Source organism: Pristiophorus japonicus, chromosome 8 (assembly GCF_044704955.1).
Source record: "Pristiophorus japonicus isolate sPriJap1 chromosome 8, sPriJap1.hap1, whole genome shotgun sequence".
Lineage (NCBI taxonomy): Eukaryota > Metazoa > Chordata > Chondrichthyes > Pristiophoridae > Pristiophorus > Pristiophorus japonicus.
In genome coordinates, this window is record NC_091984.1 from 204,506,578 (window position 1) to 204,522,175 (window position 15,598).

Genomic DNA, 15,598 nt, shown 5'->3' on the forward strand with positions numbered 1-15,598 from the left:
GGAGGGTGTTGTTCATTAGTTCTTTTTAAAAAAAAAAAAAAAATGTTGTTTCTTAATAAAAAAAAAAGTTTTTCTACAACTTTTGTACCTTCTCTCTTAGTTACATAAGTTTTACAACGTACAGTTTTTCATGCATATTTGTTTGTTTATTCTGTTTCTCCACGGAAATGAAACTTTTGATTAACCGTAACTGTAATTGAAAGTTTGAATATCAACAATAATAGCTCATGTGAAGCGTTCATTAATGATCTGCTGACGCAAAAGCTTAGCGGCCGTGTAACTGCCACTGGTCTTCGGGAAAGGTGTGGTGGTACCGGTGCTAGATCACCCTGCTGATTAAGCTCCCCTATGTCCTCGCCCGCGTCCTCTCCCACCTGTTCCTCCTCTTCATCCTCGACAGCTGCCTCTTCTGTCTCATCTCCTTCTGGAGATCTGGCATTATTTGTCCTTTCTTTATAGCTAGGTTATGCAGCATGCAACACACCACAATAAACTCTGCTACCTGATCAGGGTGGTACTGGAGGCTGCCTCCACAATGATCCAGGCATCTGAAGCGCTGCTTTAGGACTCCAATTGTCTTTTCAACGATGTTGCGAGTTGCTATGTGACTTTCATTATACTGTTTCTGTGCTTCAGTGACAGGATTACAGAGGGGTCATGAGCCAACTGGAAAGGCCATATCCTTTATGCCCCAGCATCCAACCGTGACCTTCTGGCTGATTGGCAAACAGGTCAGGGATAGCACTTTCACATAGGACGTGCGCATCATGGGTGCTGCCAGGAAATGTAGCATTTACTGTCAGAATTGTTTGATTGTGGTCGACAACAAGCTGCATGTTTAGTGAGTGGAACCTCTTTCTGTTACGAAACACCTCCGCGTTCTTTAGGGGTGCTTTCAGGGCAATGTGCATGCAGTCTATTGCTCCCTGCACCTTGGGGAAGTCTGCTATTCTTGAGAAACCCAAAGCCCTCTCGGTCTGTGCCTCCCTGATCATTGGGAAGCTTATGAAGTCCATCCTGCGAGCGTAAAGGACTTCAGTCACCTGTTGAATGCAGCAGTGTGTAGCATGCTGAGAGATATGGCAGATGTCGCCAGCTGAAGCCTGAAAAGATCCCGTTGCGTAAAAGGCTAGGGCAGTAGTAATCTTCACCTCAACGGACAGTGTGGTTCTGATGGTGCTGGAAGGCTGCAGATCATCCTTGATGAGTTGACATATCTCATCGATGACCTCTTTCCGGAATCGCAGCTCCTGAGACAAGCATTTTCAGACAAGTTCAGGTAAGATTGCTTTTCCAATACCTTCGTTGTACGGTCTCCTCCTCTGTCTTCGTCTCCATCTACGCATTTTTCTGCCACCTCTTCGATTGATCCTTTCAGTAACCAGTGTGTGAGCAGTTGCAATCAAAGGCAGGGAAAGCATAGGCCCCATCACTATCGATAATTACTTTCACTAATTTTAATAATCTCTCTTCTCTATACTCTCCAATCACTGTACTCTGCACTCTCTGTACTCTCTAAGCTGTATACCAGTCAGTTTGATAGACCCCAACAATATCATTAAATAACTTCATTATATAAAAGCTATTTACAAAATAATTCCAATATGAGATCTATTTAGCATAAATAAATTGATAATACCTATTTATATTCCCTGTCCCAAATTTCTGAGTACAATTTTCTTCAAGTTTACTCTCTACCTCTCAACTAATTCTCCACCCTTCCTCCGAAGTTCAAAATGGCGCCCATAGTGCTCATTTCCTTCTCTTAGGCCCTGAAAAAGCAACTTTTTTTCAGTACTCTTTTGGGCCTTGCATCAGCCCAGCGAAGTGCATGCTAGGTGCCGAAATGTGGGATGGGCCTTGTGTGGGCAATCATCTCGGCGATCAACGTGGAAACTTACGCACCTGTTTTTCCGGCGATGTTTTGGGCCTAGTTTCCTGTTTTGCTCAAAATGGGTGATAGAGGTCTGTTTTGGGCGATAAATGGGCCATAGATGGGCGATGTAAAGTAGAAAGTCTAGCCCTAAAACTTTCATCCTTGATTTTATTCAGTACATGCAAAGATCAACATCCCTTACGGTGTCTTAAGCAGTGGTAACAAATCATAAAGCACAGTCATACTACCCAGTTATGTCTTGGAGTTGACAGCACCCTCTGGCATGGTCCTCTGAATCCGCTATTCTCGTCTCTAGGTGTCGGGCCCCAGTCTTTTACAATTAACCGTTCCTGAGATTCACTTTTTATACCTTTCCTTTCCATTTAAACCTATGGAGAATCAATTACTAACTTGCACTTAACTTTCTTTCTTTCCATTGGGTCTCCTGTGTCACCTGACCTTACCCAGGATAATTCTTGTGTGGTTCCCACAGTAGCTAAGCTGTTTTAAAAACAAAGCATAAAGCATTCATTTTTTAAGTTCTACACAGCCCCCTTATCTGTCTGGTTTCTGCTGCTGTACAGATAGCAGGCTATCTGTGCCTTGTTTTCAAATTTTCACAGCCGCATGATTTCCAAGGTCTCACTATACTGTTCAGTTTGAAAGCACTATTGTCTATGCAGATAAGATCTGTGTGTTCTTTATTAAAGTCAGTCAAGTTGGCTTAATTTTCCTATCTACCCTTGCAATCTAATTATGATTGCCTATGTGTGTTTATATAAAGTAAATATTAATAAGCAAATCAATTAATTAATAAGGAAATTAGCTATAATCTCACACTTTAACATAGAAAACTGTCTCCAGGCACTTTAGAGGAGAAATATCCTTTTAATTACAAACAATTGCAAAGTAGTTCATATCTTGCTGTTACTTTTTGAAATTTGGGGTTCTCAACCGAAGATGGAGTTTCTGCCAGCAGAAAAAATATTTTTGTTGAAATGGAAGATGTTATGTATGTAACCCTTGGCAACCTGTATCACACCACCACCAGAGGGCCTACCTGTTGGAGTCCCAAGGGATCCCAGCATCCCTTGGGAGCACTGTATATAAGCAGACCTCCCACGCTGTACCAGCACTCGAGTTCAATTAAAGGAGCTAAGATCACACTTGCTCATTGCATACAGTACTCAGTTTCATCCTTTATTATGAGCATAATAATTGGCGATGAGGTAACGAACAACCGCGTGAAAATGCAAAGAAATGACGAGGTATCGGTTCTACACGTGTTGACGGTCGGAGGGCCAGGAAGTGGCAAGCTACGTCGCTGAACTAAAGCACCTTGCAGGACATTGTGAATTGGATGGATTCCTTGGACAAATGCGAAGAGACTTTTTTGTGCTTGGTATTGGCCATGAGGTATCCTGGAGAAATTCTCAGAAGGGGACGATTGGGAGGTCTTCGTGGAGAGACTCGACCAATACTTCGTGGCCAACGAGCTGGAAAGGGACGAGAACACTGCCAAACGAAGGGCGATCCTCCTTACCGTCTGTGGGGCAACAACCTATGGCCTCACGAAGAATCTTCTAGCTCCGGTGAAACCAACAATCAAATCCTATGAAGAATTGTGTACGCTGGTCCGGGAGCACCAAAATCCAAAGGAAAGTGTTTTGATGACGAGGTATCGGTTCTACACATGTCAACGGTCGGAGGGCCAGGAAGTGGCGAGCTACATCGCCAAACTAAGGCGCCTTGCAGGACATTGTGAATTGGATGGATTCCTTGAACAAATGCTAAGAGACTTTTTTGTGCTTGGTATTGGCCATGAGGTTATCCTTCGCAAACTATTGACTGTTGAAACACCGAATTTGAGCAAAGCCATAATGACAGCCCAGGCATTTATGTCCACCAGCGATAACACCAAACAAATTTCGCAGCATAAAGAGGTTTCGGCTAGCACTGTGCACAAAGTAACGTCGTTTTCATGCAGGAATATACATGGCAGAATGTACACGCCAGCTGCTGCACGACTCAGATGACCCAGAGTCCACCATCAATCGTTAATGCAAGGCAGTTAACATCTTGTTGGCGTTGTGGAGGTGATCATCGGTCCCATCAATGCCGCTTCAAACACTGTGTGCAACGGCTGCAGAACAATGGGACACCTCCAGCGGATGTGCAGGCAAGCTGCAAACCCTACAAACCACCACGTTGCAGATCGATCCATGGTGGATCAGGCTGAACTAGAGACTCGAACCGTGGAGGCAGAAGTGTACGGGGTACACACCTTCACCACGAAATGTCCACCGATTATGCTAAAAGTTGAACTGAACAGAATTCCAATACCCATGGAACGGGACACGGGTGCGAGTCAGTCTATAATGAGCAAAAAGGCCTTCGACAGGCTGTGGTGCAACAAGGCTCACAGGCCCAAGCTCAGCCCCATGCTCAGCCCCATTCACACCAAGCTAAGAACTTACACCAAAGAGCTGATCCCTGTAATTGTCAGCGCAGAAGTAAAAGTCTCCTACGATGGATCAGTGCACGAACTCCCACTATGGATCGTGCCAGGGGATGGCCCCACATTGTTCGGCAGAAGCTGGCTGGGAAAAATCCGCTGGAACTGGGACGACATCCGAGCGCTTTCGTCCGTCAACGACGTCTCATGTGCCCAGGTTCTGAGCAGATTCCCATTGTTGTTCGAGCCAGGCATTGGAAACTTCTTGGGTGTGAAGGTGCAAATCCACTTGGTTCGCGGTACACGACCCATCCACCACAAGACACGGGCGGTACCGTATATGATGCGAGAGAAAGTGGAAATTGAGCTGGGCAAGCTGCAGCGAGAAGGCATCATTGCACCGGTGGAATTCAACGAGTGGGCCAGTCCGATTGTCCCGGTACTCAAAGGTGATGGCACGGTCAGAATTTGTGGGGACTATTAAATAACGATTAACCGTTTTTCGCTACAGGACCATTACCCCCTACCCAAGGCAGACGACCTATTTGTGACCCTGGCTGGAGGAAAGACGTTCACCAAGTTGGACCTGACCTCTGCCTACATGATGCAGGAGCTGGAGGAACCTTCGAAAGGCCTCACCTGCATCAACACGCACAAAGGTCTGTTCATCTATAACAGATGCCCGTTTGGGATTCGTTCGGCCGCGGCAAATATCCAATGGAACATGGAGAGCCTGCTAAAGTCGGTTCCACGCACCGTGGTTTTCCAGGACGACATACTGGTCACAGGTCAGGACACCATCGAACACTTGAAGAATCTGGAAGAGGTTCTAAGTCGGCTAGATTGCGTGGGACTCAAGTTGAAATGCTCAAGGTGTGTTTTCCTGGTGCCAGAGGTCGAGTTCTTAGGAAGAAGAATCGCAGCAGACAGCATCAGATCCACCGACGCCAAGACGAAGGCCATCAAGAATGCGCCGAGACCACAGAACAGAGCTGTGGTCGTTCCTGGGACAACTCAACTATTTCGGTAATTTCCTACCCAGGTTAAGCACCTTGCTAGAACCCCTACATGTGCTACTGCGCAAGGGAAATGACTGGGTGTGGGAGAATTCACAAGAGACTGCCTTTGAGAAAGCCAGAAATCTGTTATGTTCAAACAAACTGCTTGTTCTGTATAACCCATGTAAACGAATAGTGCTAGTTTGCGATGCATCGTCATACGGGGTCGGGTGTGAGTTACAACAGACTAACGAATCGGGGATTTTGCAACCGGTCACCTATGCATCCAGGAATCTGTCCAAAGCCGAAAAGACCTACAGCATGATTGAAAAAGAAGCTCTGGTGTGCGTTTTACGGGATGAAAAAAATGCACCAGTATTTGTTTGGTCTCAAGTTTGAGCTAGAAACTGACCATAAGCCGCTCATATCACTATTTCCAAAGAGCAAAGGGATTAACACCAATGCCTCTGCCCGCATCCAAAGATGGGCGCTCACGCTGTCAGCGTACAACTATGTAAACCGCCACAGACCGGGCACAGAGAACTGTGTTGATGCTCTCAGTCGGCTACCATTGCTTACCACCGGGCTGGAAATGGCACAGCCTGCAGACTTGCTCATGGTGATGGATGCATTCGAAACGAAAAGTCACCCGTTATGGCCCGTCAGGTCAGGACCTGGACCAGCCAGGATTCTTTACTGTCCCTGGTAAAAACTGTGTCCTCCATGGGAGCTGGTCCAACGTCTTAGCGGAGATACAAGAAGAGATTAAGTCGTTCCACAGGCGCAAAGACGAAATGTCCTTACAGGCGGACTGTCTTTTGTGGGGTAATCGCGTGGTCTTGCCCAAGAAAGGCAGAGAAACATTCATACGTGACCTGCACAGCACCCACTCAGGCAGAGTAATGATGAAAGCCATAGCTAGATCCCATGTATGGTGGCCTGGCATCGACTCAGATTTAGAGTCATACGTGCGCCAGTGCAACACTTGCTCTCAACTGAGCAATGCACCCAAAGAGGCACCGCTAAATTTGTGGTCGTGGCCCTTCAAACCGTGGTCTAGGATCCACGTTGACTTTGTGGGCCCATTTCTAGGCAAAGTGTTCTTGGTTGTTGTGGGTGCATATTCAAAATGGATTGAATGTGTAACAATGTCTGTAAGCACGTCCACCGTCACCATCGAAAACCTACGAGCCATGTTTACCACACACGGCCTACCTGATGTCCTTGTCAGTGACAATGGGCCATGTTTCACCAGCGCTGAATTCAAGGAATTCATGACCGGCAATGGGATCAAGCACGTCACATCTGCCCCTTTCAAGCCTGCATCCAACGGCCAGGCAGAACAGACAGTTCAAACCATCAAACAAAGCTTGAAACGCGTGTCGGAAGGCTCCCTCCAGACCCGACTGTCCCGAGTCCTGCTCAGCTACCGCACAAGACCCCACTCGCTCACCGGTGTTCCCCCAGCTGAGCTGCTCATGAAAAGGCGCTCAAAACAAGGCGCTCTCTTGTCCAAACTGATCTCCATGATCACGTCGAGGGCAGGCAGCATCAACAAAGTATGTACCAAACCTGTCACGCGATATTGAGGTCAATGACCCTGTGTTTGTATTCATTTATGGACATAGTCCCAAATGGCTTGCTGGCACGATCATAGCCAAAGAAGGGAGCAGGGTGTTTCAGGTCAAATTGGCCAATGGACGAATGTGCAGAAAGCATTTGGACCAAACCAAATTGCGGTTCACTAACAGCTGCGAGCAACCCGAAGAGGACACCACCAACTTCGACCCTCCAACACCCACCCAAGTGGCAACCGACATCACGGTTGACCACAAAACCAAACTCACCATCCCCAGCAGCCCAGTGAAGAACCAACCAACTCACCCACATCTGCATTTGTACCGAGACGATCGACAAGGGAGCGAAAAGCCCCAGATCGGCTCACCCTGTAAATAAGTGCACTATTGACTTTACGAGGGAGTGATGTTATGTATGCAACCCTTGGCAACCTGTATCACACCATCACCAGAGGGACTACCTGTTGGAGTCCCAAAGGATCCCAGCATCCCTGGGAGCACTGTATATAAGCAGGCCTCCCACGCTGTACCAGCACTCTGGAGTTTAATTAAAGGAGCTAAGGTCACACTTACTCATTGCATACAATACTCAGTTTCATCCTTTATTATGAGCATAATAGAAGACATGTGAAGAACGTTTCACTGTTATGTATGTTAAATAATAATGGAAGAAATACCAGTATCACTGTCATGAAAAAAATATACATATTATAAACACATCTGGGGGAAAAAAGCTACTCCAATTCCCTCGCCAGCTCCCCACTCTAATTCTGGCTCCCTGTTTACTGGCCCACAGCTGCAATTACTACTTTTTTTGCTGACATACTCAGCAAATGCTGTGCCTCCATTTCCAATGCCCTTGACTTAATCAGGCTGTCTCTAACCACAGCCATCTCCCAGGTACATTAGCTACCTGTGCATCCTCAAGTCTGAGGGCAGCAGGCTTGAGTACCTAATTATCTACCACCAAATGCAGCTTGATGACCTCAAACAGTATCACTTTACCAATCCAACAGTGAAATGCATCTATATTTAACAATCATTCTGGGAAGCATATACAACTCCAAATTCTTCTCCACTATAAACCGTCTCCTTTGATTTACCTCCTCCATTTCCCCCACCATCCCGCACCATGCCCAACCACCCTCCTCTCTGATACCAGCAGCTGAAAGATTTGTCTCCAAAATTGAGGTCATCCCCTAAGCTAGGTCTGCCTCCTCCAGCCATACTACTTTGCCTATCCTGTCCCTTCCAGTCTGCCTACCCCAATTTCCATTCTATAATGCTGTAGTTATCTCTCCTCCAGCTTGCTTGTGTTCCTGATCCAGCTCTTGACAACTCCATTATCTTCCATCAACCCAATGTTTGCCAATATCCACGACCATTCCCTTTCCTCCGGCATTGTTCCCACAATAGCTGCACACAAACTGCTATGATCACTCCCCTTTTTTTTAAAAAATCTCACCTTTTACTTTGTTGTATTTAACTACTGCTCTATCTCTAACTTTCCTCTCTTATTCCCTTCAATACCTCATTACACTCAACTTTGCATGACCACTAATCCCTATTCAACTCAACTTCGCTTTGGTTTCAGTCTGGCCACTACACTGAGACCACCCAATTCAGTCACCAGAGATGTTCTAAGTGCTTGCAACTGACGTGCAGTGCACTCTAGCGCATTCAAGTCTCCATGGCTTTGAACACTTGATCATTCCAATGTTAACTTTCAACTCCAGAACATTGCTCATTTAGATTCCTATTAAAGTTTCACATCCTTTAAAAATGAATCCATGTTTTTGTGACATCAAGGTTTGATATTGTCAATACTCTCCTCATGGAGCTCCCAAGCCCCACATTACATAAACTCCAATTTATCCAGAACTTTGCAACTTGTATGTTATCCTACAAAAATAACATCCGTGTCTTCACTGATTTCCCCAACTCCCAGTGGTATTGATTTCAAAATATCTATCTTTGTTTTCAAATCACTCCATAACCTGGCTCCCAGCTGCTGTTACACCCTATGTCCCAAATTGTACCCTCCACTCTTCCAACTCTAGCTTACTATGTATTTCTACCTCCTTTTGCTCCACCATTTGTGACAGCCACCTTAAACACCATTCTCCTGCATGCTGGAAATCTCTTTCTAAATCTCTCCACCTTTCTACCTCTCGCTGCCTTTGAAGTATTCTCAGATAATTTCTTCAACTTTGGCTTTGTTCACCTCCCCTAGTTTTTCTCCTGCTCAATGTCTTTCAATCCTCATTGGATGTTTCACTATGTGAATGGTGCTATAAATCAAAATTGTTGTTATCCAATAAATAGTGTTTTTGAGACTATATGTGTTAGTTATTTAAACTTCTTTAGAATTTTGTTTTATTTTATGAATTCTTCCTTTTGTATCATCTTGATTTGTGCTGCTTTGGTTTAAGCTGAGACTGTCGGAATGCCTGCAGCTTCAACCTATCTGACATCAGCTAGCACCGAAACCTAACAAATTCTTCTTCTCTCCCACTGATTGAGGACCAGCAGAAATGAGAAATTCACCGCTATTGGAAAGCGAAGTATGAAAGTCACCTGAAATTGAGGTTCTCGGCATTTATCCAGTCCAACTCAATGCAGTAACATCATTCATCTTCAGAAAGTTTCCCTCATAAGCTCTCATGGACATCATGTTGAAATATATATGTTTGTCTAAGACCAAATAGATTTCTCCAACAGGTCTTCATACTGGAGTAAGGTGGAAAATCTATGAGCAACAAAATTAAAGAACCCCTGCAGTGTGTACCTCGGGGAAAAGTCAGTAGGGGAAATGGGAAAGAACAAAAGTGAACACATCTATTCTGATCAAAATCCAGTGATCCCTCCTCCCAAAAGAGTGAGGAGAATGTCCATTACCCCAATGTGAAATGGGTATTGTGTGGTCCTCCATAGCTAGAAAAAATAAGCAGCCTTTGCTCTTTACAGATGTCACAGAGTAACTCCATTCTAGAATTATACCAAGGAATATGAAAGTCGCTAAGTGCAACAGCCTTCCCTCGCTCCCTCCCCTCAACAGTTTGCATAAGGTCAGTGGGGAGAAATGACAGTCTTGATTATTAGGCGAAATGCAGGAGAAAGAAAGGATTGTTCAGTGGAAAAGCCAAGTTTGACTGGCTGCATTATACGACAGCTGCCCTTCCATGACTCATTTGATTGGTATCTGATGTAAGTTTAGCAGTATTGCATTAATATGAAACTACTGTTCAGTAATACTGTGTTTCACAAGGATAATAGAATATTAAGAGAGATTACCGTTGTGTTCAAATAAATGTTCTGCTTTTGTTGATGTCTGTACTCTATCCCCCATCTATTATTTGAACCTCAGTCTAGCACAACCCACTCAGTGGCTACGCTGCCCAATTAACTCCACCAGGAAACTCTTCATTGAAATTTGTTTGTGAGTAAGAGTGGGAGGAAAATTAAAATAAAAATGGTCTCATGCAAAGGATAATCTATTTGTCATCCTGGCTAACTTTAGCATTTTTTAAGCCAATGTAGCAATGAAGATCTGAGAACTCCATCCTGTGCAACTGTTGTTAATTCAGGTTGTTAGAAAGAAAGAACTTGTATTGTTAGTTTTGTGGCTTCCTGCTGAGAAGTAGTGATGTCATTAAGAACAGGGAAATTCTTGTTGTAAGAACTAGACAGGAAGTCTACTGATAAGTTTGGCCATTTCTTTGTTACCTTTAGTAACAATGCATGGTTATTAAGATTTCTGTTTGAGAGAACAGAAATAGTGACTAAATACAATAAGTAAGTTTATTTTACTGCAAGCTGGCAGTGGGCTGTGAGGTTCCTGGGATCTTTTTAGTACTTCCAGATTTCAAAAGTTAAAAAAGATGTATGTCTAAAGATTCTGGCAGTCACACTTCTCCACTGGAAATGTGTTGGGGCAGGACTTCTGCCTGTCTGCCCTGGCCCTGATTCCGTCCCACATTCTGTGGATGGGGTAATTTGAATAATAGGGGCGGATTTGACACTACTAGAGCATCCACCCTGTAGGGGTTCCCAGAATTCCAGAGGGCCAGACTGGTCCAAGTGTTAAAAGGTCACAATTTTAACTGTTACTCCCTCATTGTTGAGATCGATTGCCATTTGAATAAGGTAATGAGGGGCCCTCATATTGCACTTGTGTGCTAACTATGCTTCAGTCTGCCATACTGCTTATCTCATAATAGTCCTGTGAAGCATCTTGGAACATTTCACTACGTTAAAGGCGCTATATAAATACACGTTGTTGTTGTTGGTTAAGCTGGGCGGGACTGGCAGGATCTTTAAGGGAGGTGGCATTCTGCCAGTCCTGCCTCCAAATTTGATGTCACAATGGGGGTGGGGGGCAGAGGATTCCCTCCCACCCCCACCCATGTCAGAATTTTTCAGTGAAATCAGTAAGAGGCAGAAATGGGGTCAGCCCAAATTTATGTCCCCCTTTTCCAGACAAAAACAAGCTAGAATTTCTAGGGCATGATCTCCAAAGGGTCCCAATGCTGATAATAAGGATCTTATTTCTGGCTGTTCATATCAATGCAGTTTTATATTCTGTCTCTGTGATAAGAGCTATGCTTTTACAGTTGTCTGTTTAAATTTTTTTAAATTGTGTATTGAATATTCTCAGTCCTTTTAGCCAAGATGTATAGTTTCAAACAAGCCTGTTCATGTTGTGCACAAGGGACTCGATCTCTTGGGTTTCCAGGGCTTACTCACAAGTACCTTCAGATAGTATTATATTGGTATCAATTATCACAAAACAAAAGGAGAGTCTCCACAGGTTAAGGGAGGATCAGCATCTCCTTTAAAAGAAATCAATTGGTTAAAGTAACAATGATTAACTTTTGTATTTATCTTCCCTCTCCCCTTTTCTTGATTTCTAATTGTTTTTTTTAATAAAACTTTGTGTCTTGTGTACGTTCATTCATCTATGTCACGACTGGAAAGTCATCACTTAATTTCCTTCTCTCTCATTGTTAAGTTTCTGTATTTCTCTCATCTCTGTGTTTCTCTCCTTTTTAATTCGTAAGTATAGATATGAAGGCACAAAATTCTAATCGGACCCAATGGTGAAAGGAGCAGATCTCCCGACCTGAAGAGGCCGGAATTTGTGGCCGAATTCGGTTCTACCAGGATTCTGTCCCAATTATGCTGGCCAGTAAAATTCCAGGGTGGGGCGGGGAGGTGGAAAATAGAAGGCCTTACGCCCATTCCCCATATCAATAGAGCATATCTGAGCGAGTTCCTGAGCTACCCTGCGAAATCTGCTCATTACACCCTCAGCAGTCCTCAATCCAACTTTCCTTGGCTGAGAGCTCTGTGGCGGCCCCAGGAAAAATTCCAGATCTTGCATAATCAAAAGTAATTGATCACATCTAAAAACTCAACCCCCGCCCCATCCATCCCCCATCATCCCCTCAGCTAAGCAACTTTGGACTACTACATTCTCTGTTGGCTTATCAGAGCAATTTTTCTCTTACATGTTAGGGGCACCCACCCCAAACATGCAAATTACCCTATCCCATCAATTTGCATTTATATAGCACCTTTAACACAAAAAGCACATGTCTTTATTCTCTGCCGGGTATGAGCTAGCAATTAACAAGTAACAGCAAATCGTGGTAAATAATTTCCTAGAGAACATGCGGGGGACCCACCCCAGAAGATTGAAACACACCACATCACTAGTCCAATTTGTGCAGGCTAAATCTACTTGTCCAAGTTTATTTATAGATGAAAGTATTTGCAGAAGCAAATGTTAGGCAAGATACAATTCAGCATGAAAAACAAGTTTATACTTATACTAATTTAAACAGAGTTGAATGCTTCAACAGATACAATAGTTCTTACCGCCACCCCCCCACCCCTCATCAAATCCATATAAACACAGTCTCTGACGGTAAAAACATAAGGTTAATTTCTTACAGATTTCCTACAGTTCCAGCACAGAAAATAGAATACTGAAGACCATGGGAGAGTCCTGGATTTTGAGGGTGTCTTTTCCTTCACGATCAAGTACAATTCTGGAGGATGACAGTAAGAGTCTATTTTGATTGAATTAGCTATCAATCAACAATGCTGCCTTACACTGTGACAAGAAAACCAATCCTAAATCACACTTTACAATGGATTTCTAATTGCTTAGCAATCATGGGACACTGAACCATCTGCATCCAGCAGTTAATTAACAATTGGCAAAGCAGCATAGAAATTACATCTGCCTGGCAAATTGTATGCATTAACACTTTTTGAAACTGTTTTAACAGGGATTCTTTTATCAGCTGCCTGCTTTTCATTTTTAACTTAGTGGAGAGGGAATAGCCTCCATTTTAGACCTAATCCCTTTAAAAAAAATACATAAAGACAATGATTCCCAATCTGTCACAATTATGTCTGTATCTGCTACAGTGATATTGTGTTGCACCTGATTCCTTCTCTGTATTTGTCCCTATTTCAACAAACGGACTGGTACTGATAAACATAACACTGTGAATACTAAAACCGTGAACACATATACACAGCACTGAGAGCCACCGTAGGAGTTCCGAGTAGAGTGCTTGCTTAGAGAGTCTCGTGTCGGGCATGCGGACGATGTGGCCCACTCAATGGAGCTGGTCGAGTGTGGTCAGTGCTTCAATGCTGGGGATATTGGCCTGAGCGAGAACACTGATGTTGGTGTGTCTATCCTCCCAGTGGATTTGCCTATCCTCTGTGGCTCCAACAGGGCAAGCGAGCCCCAGGTGGGCAGAAGAAACATTTCAAGGACACCCTCAAAGCCTCCTTGATAATGTGCAACATCTCCACTGACACCTGGGAATCCCTGGCCCGAGACCACCCAAAGTGGAGGAAGAGCATCCAGGAGGGCGCTGAGCACCTCGAGTCTCGTTGCCAAGAGCATGCAGAAACCAAGCACAGACAGCGGAAGGAGCGTGCGATAAACCAGGCTCCCCACCCACCCTTTCCTTCAACCACTGTCTGTCCCACCTGTATTGGACCGTACAGTCACCGGAGAACTCACTTTTAGAGTGGAAGCAAGTCTTCCTTAATTCCGAGGGACTGCCTATGATGATGACCGAGATCCAGTTAGGAACAGCAGATTTGTGTTTCATCAGTCTCTCTAGTCTAAGATACTATAATACAAGGATGATTTTCTATTCCTCTACTTATTCTTTATGATTATTACAATGACGTAACTACAGCTGTGTGAGTATCCTGCTATACATTGTGACAAACCTGCTATTTCTAATTAAATAACTGTGGTGTTCCAGAAACAACAGTAGCGATCCAGGTTTGTATTTAGTTTCTGAGACCCAGGTGTAAATAGACAGGCTGGTCATTGTACCCTACCTCCTATGAAATTCCATCTTATCTGCAGGTACCTTTCAAACTGTACATATGGGCCAGATAAAATGGTAACTACTCTCAGCTTTATCTGTAATCTCTACCTCCAACATTTAAGTTGGCATTACCATGCCGTCAGTGTCTGGGTTCTGCAGATTTATAACACAAACACTCTGCTCCAAAAAGGTTTTCATCACAATTAAATGATTTAATACATTTTATATACATTTAACCATAGTAAATTTTTAGGTTTCAGGGTCTCCATATATAAGAACATAATACTGTGCTCTGGTTTTACTCTACTGTTTAATTACTGTTATCAATGCAATGCAAATCAGTCTCGTATCTAGCTCTCTTTTACTGACTGTTAGGGTTATATATCCATCTGCATTTCATACTACTGATTATCCATACTACTGCGTTAATAATACCGTAGCTCTGTGGCAGAAAAAAAAAGCAAGTTATTATTTAAAAGGAGAAAAATGACAAAATGCTGCAGTACAGAGAGACCTGGGAGGTCCTTGTGCATGAAACACAAAAGTGAGTATGCAGGTACAGCAAGTAATCAGAAAGGCAAATGGAATGTTGGCCTTTATTGCAAGGGGGATGGAGTATAAAAGCAGAGAAGTCCTCCTACAACCATACAGGGTATTGGTGAGGCCACACCTAGAGTACTGCGTACAGTTTTGGTCTCCTTATTTAAGAAAGGATATACCTGCATTGGAGGCTGTTCAGAGAAGGTTCACTCGGTTGATTCCGGAGATGATGGGGTTGACTTATGAAGACAGGTTGAATAGCTTGGGCCTATACTCATTGGAGTTCAGAAGAATGAGAGGTGATCTTATTGGAACATATAAGATAATGAGGAGTCTCGACAAGGTAATTGCAGAGAGGATATTTCCATTCATAGGGGAATCTAGAACTAAGGGGCTGTGGAGGCTGGGTCATTGAATGTATTGAAGGTGGAGATAGACAGATTTTTGAGCGATAAGGTTATGGGGAGTGGGCAGGTAAGTGGAGATGATTCCATGATCAGATCAGCCATGATCTTATTAAATAGCGGAGCAGGCTCGACCTACTCCTACTTCTATTTCTTATGATCTTATCCTGCATTTTTACTCTATTTAAGTTAATCTTTAATAACATTCATACATCTTTTCTGAAAAATTGGCATCTATCTGTAAAAGGAGTGGTGACACTCCTATCACTGCCAGCTGTAATTATTGGGCTTTTGGGCTGACTGAATTTCTTTACTTGCTCATTTCTAGCACTCCAATAACAAACAAATATTTGCATTTGTACAGCACCTTATCACATCAAC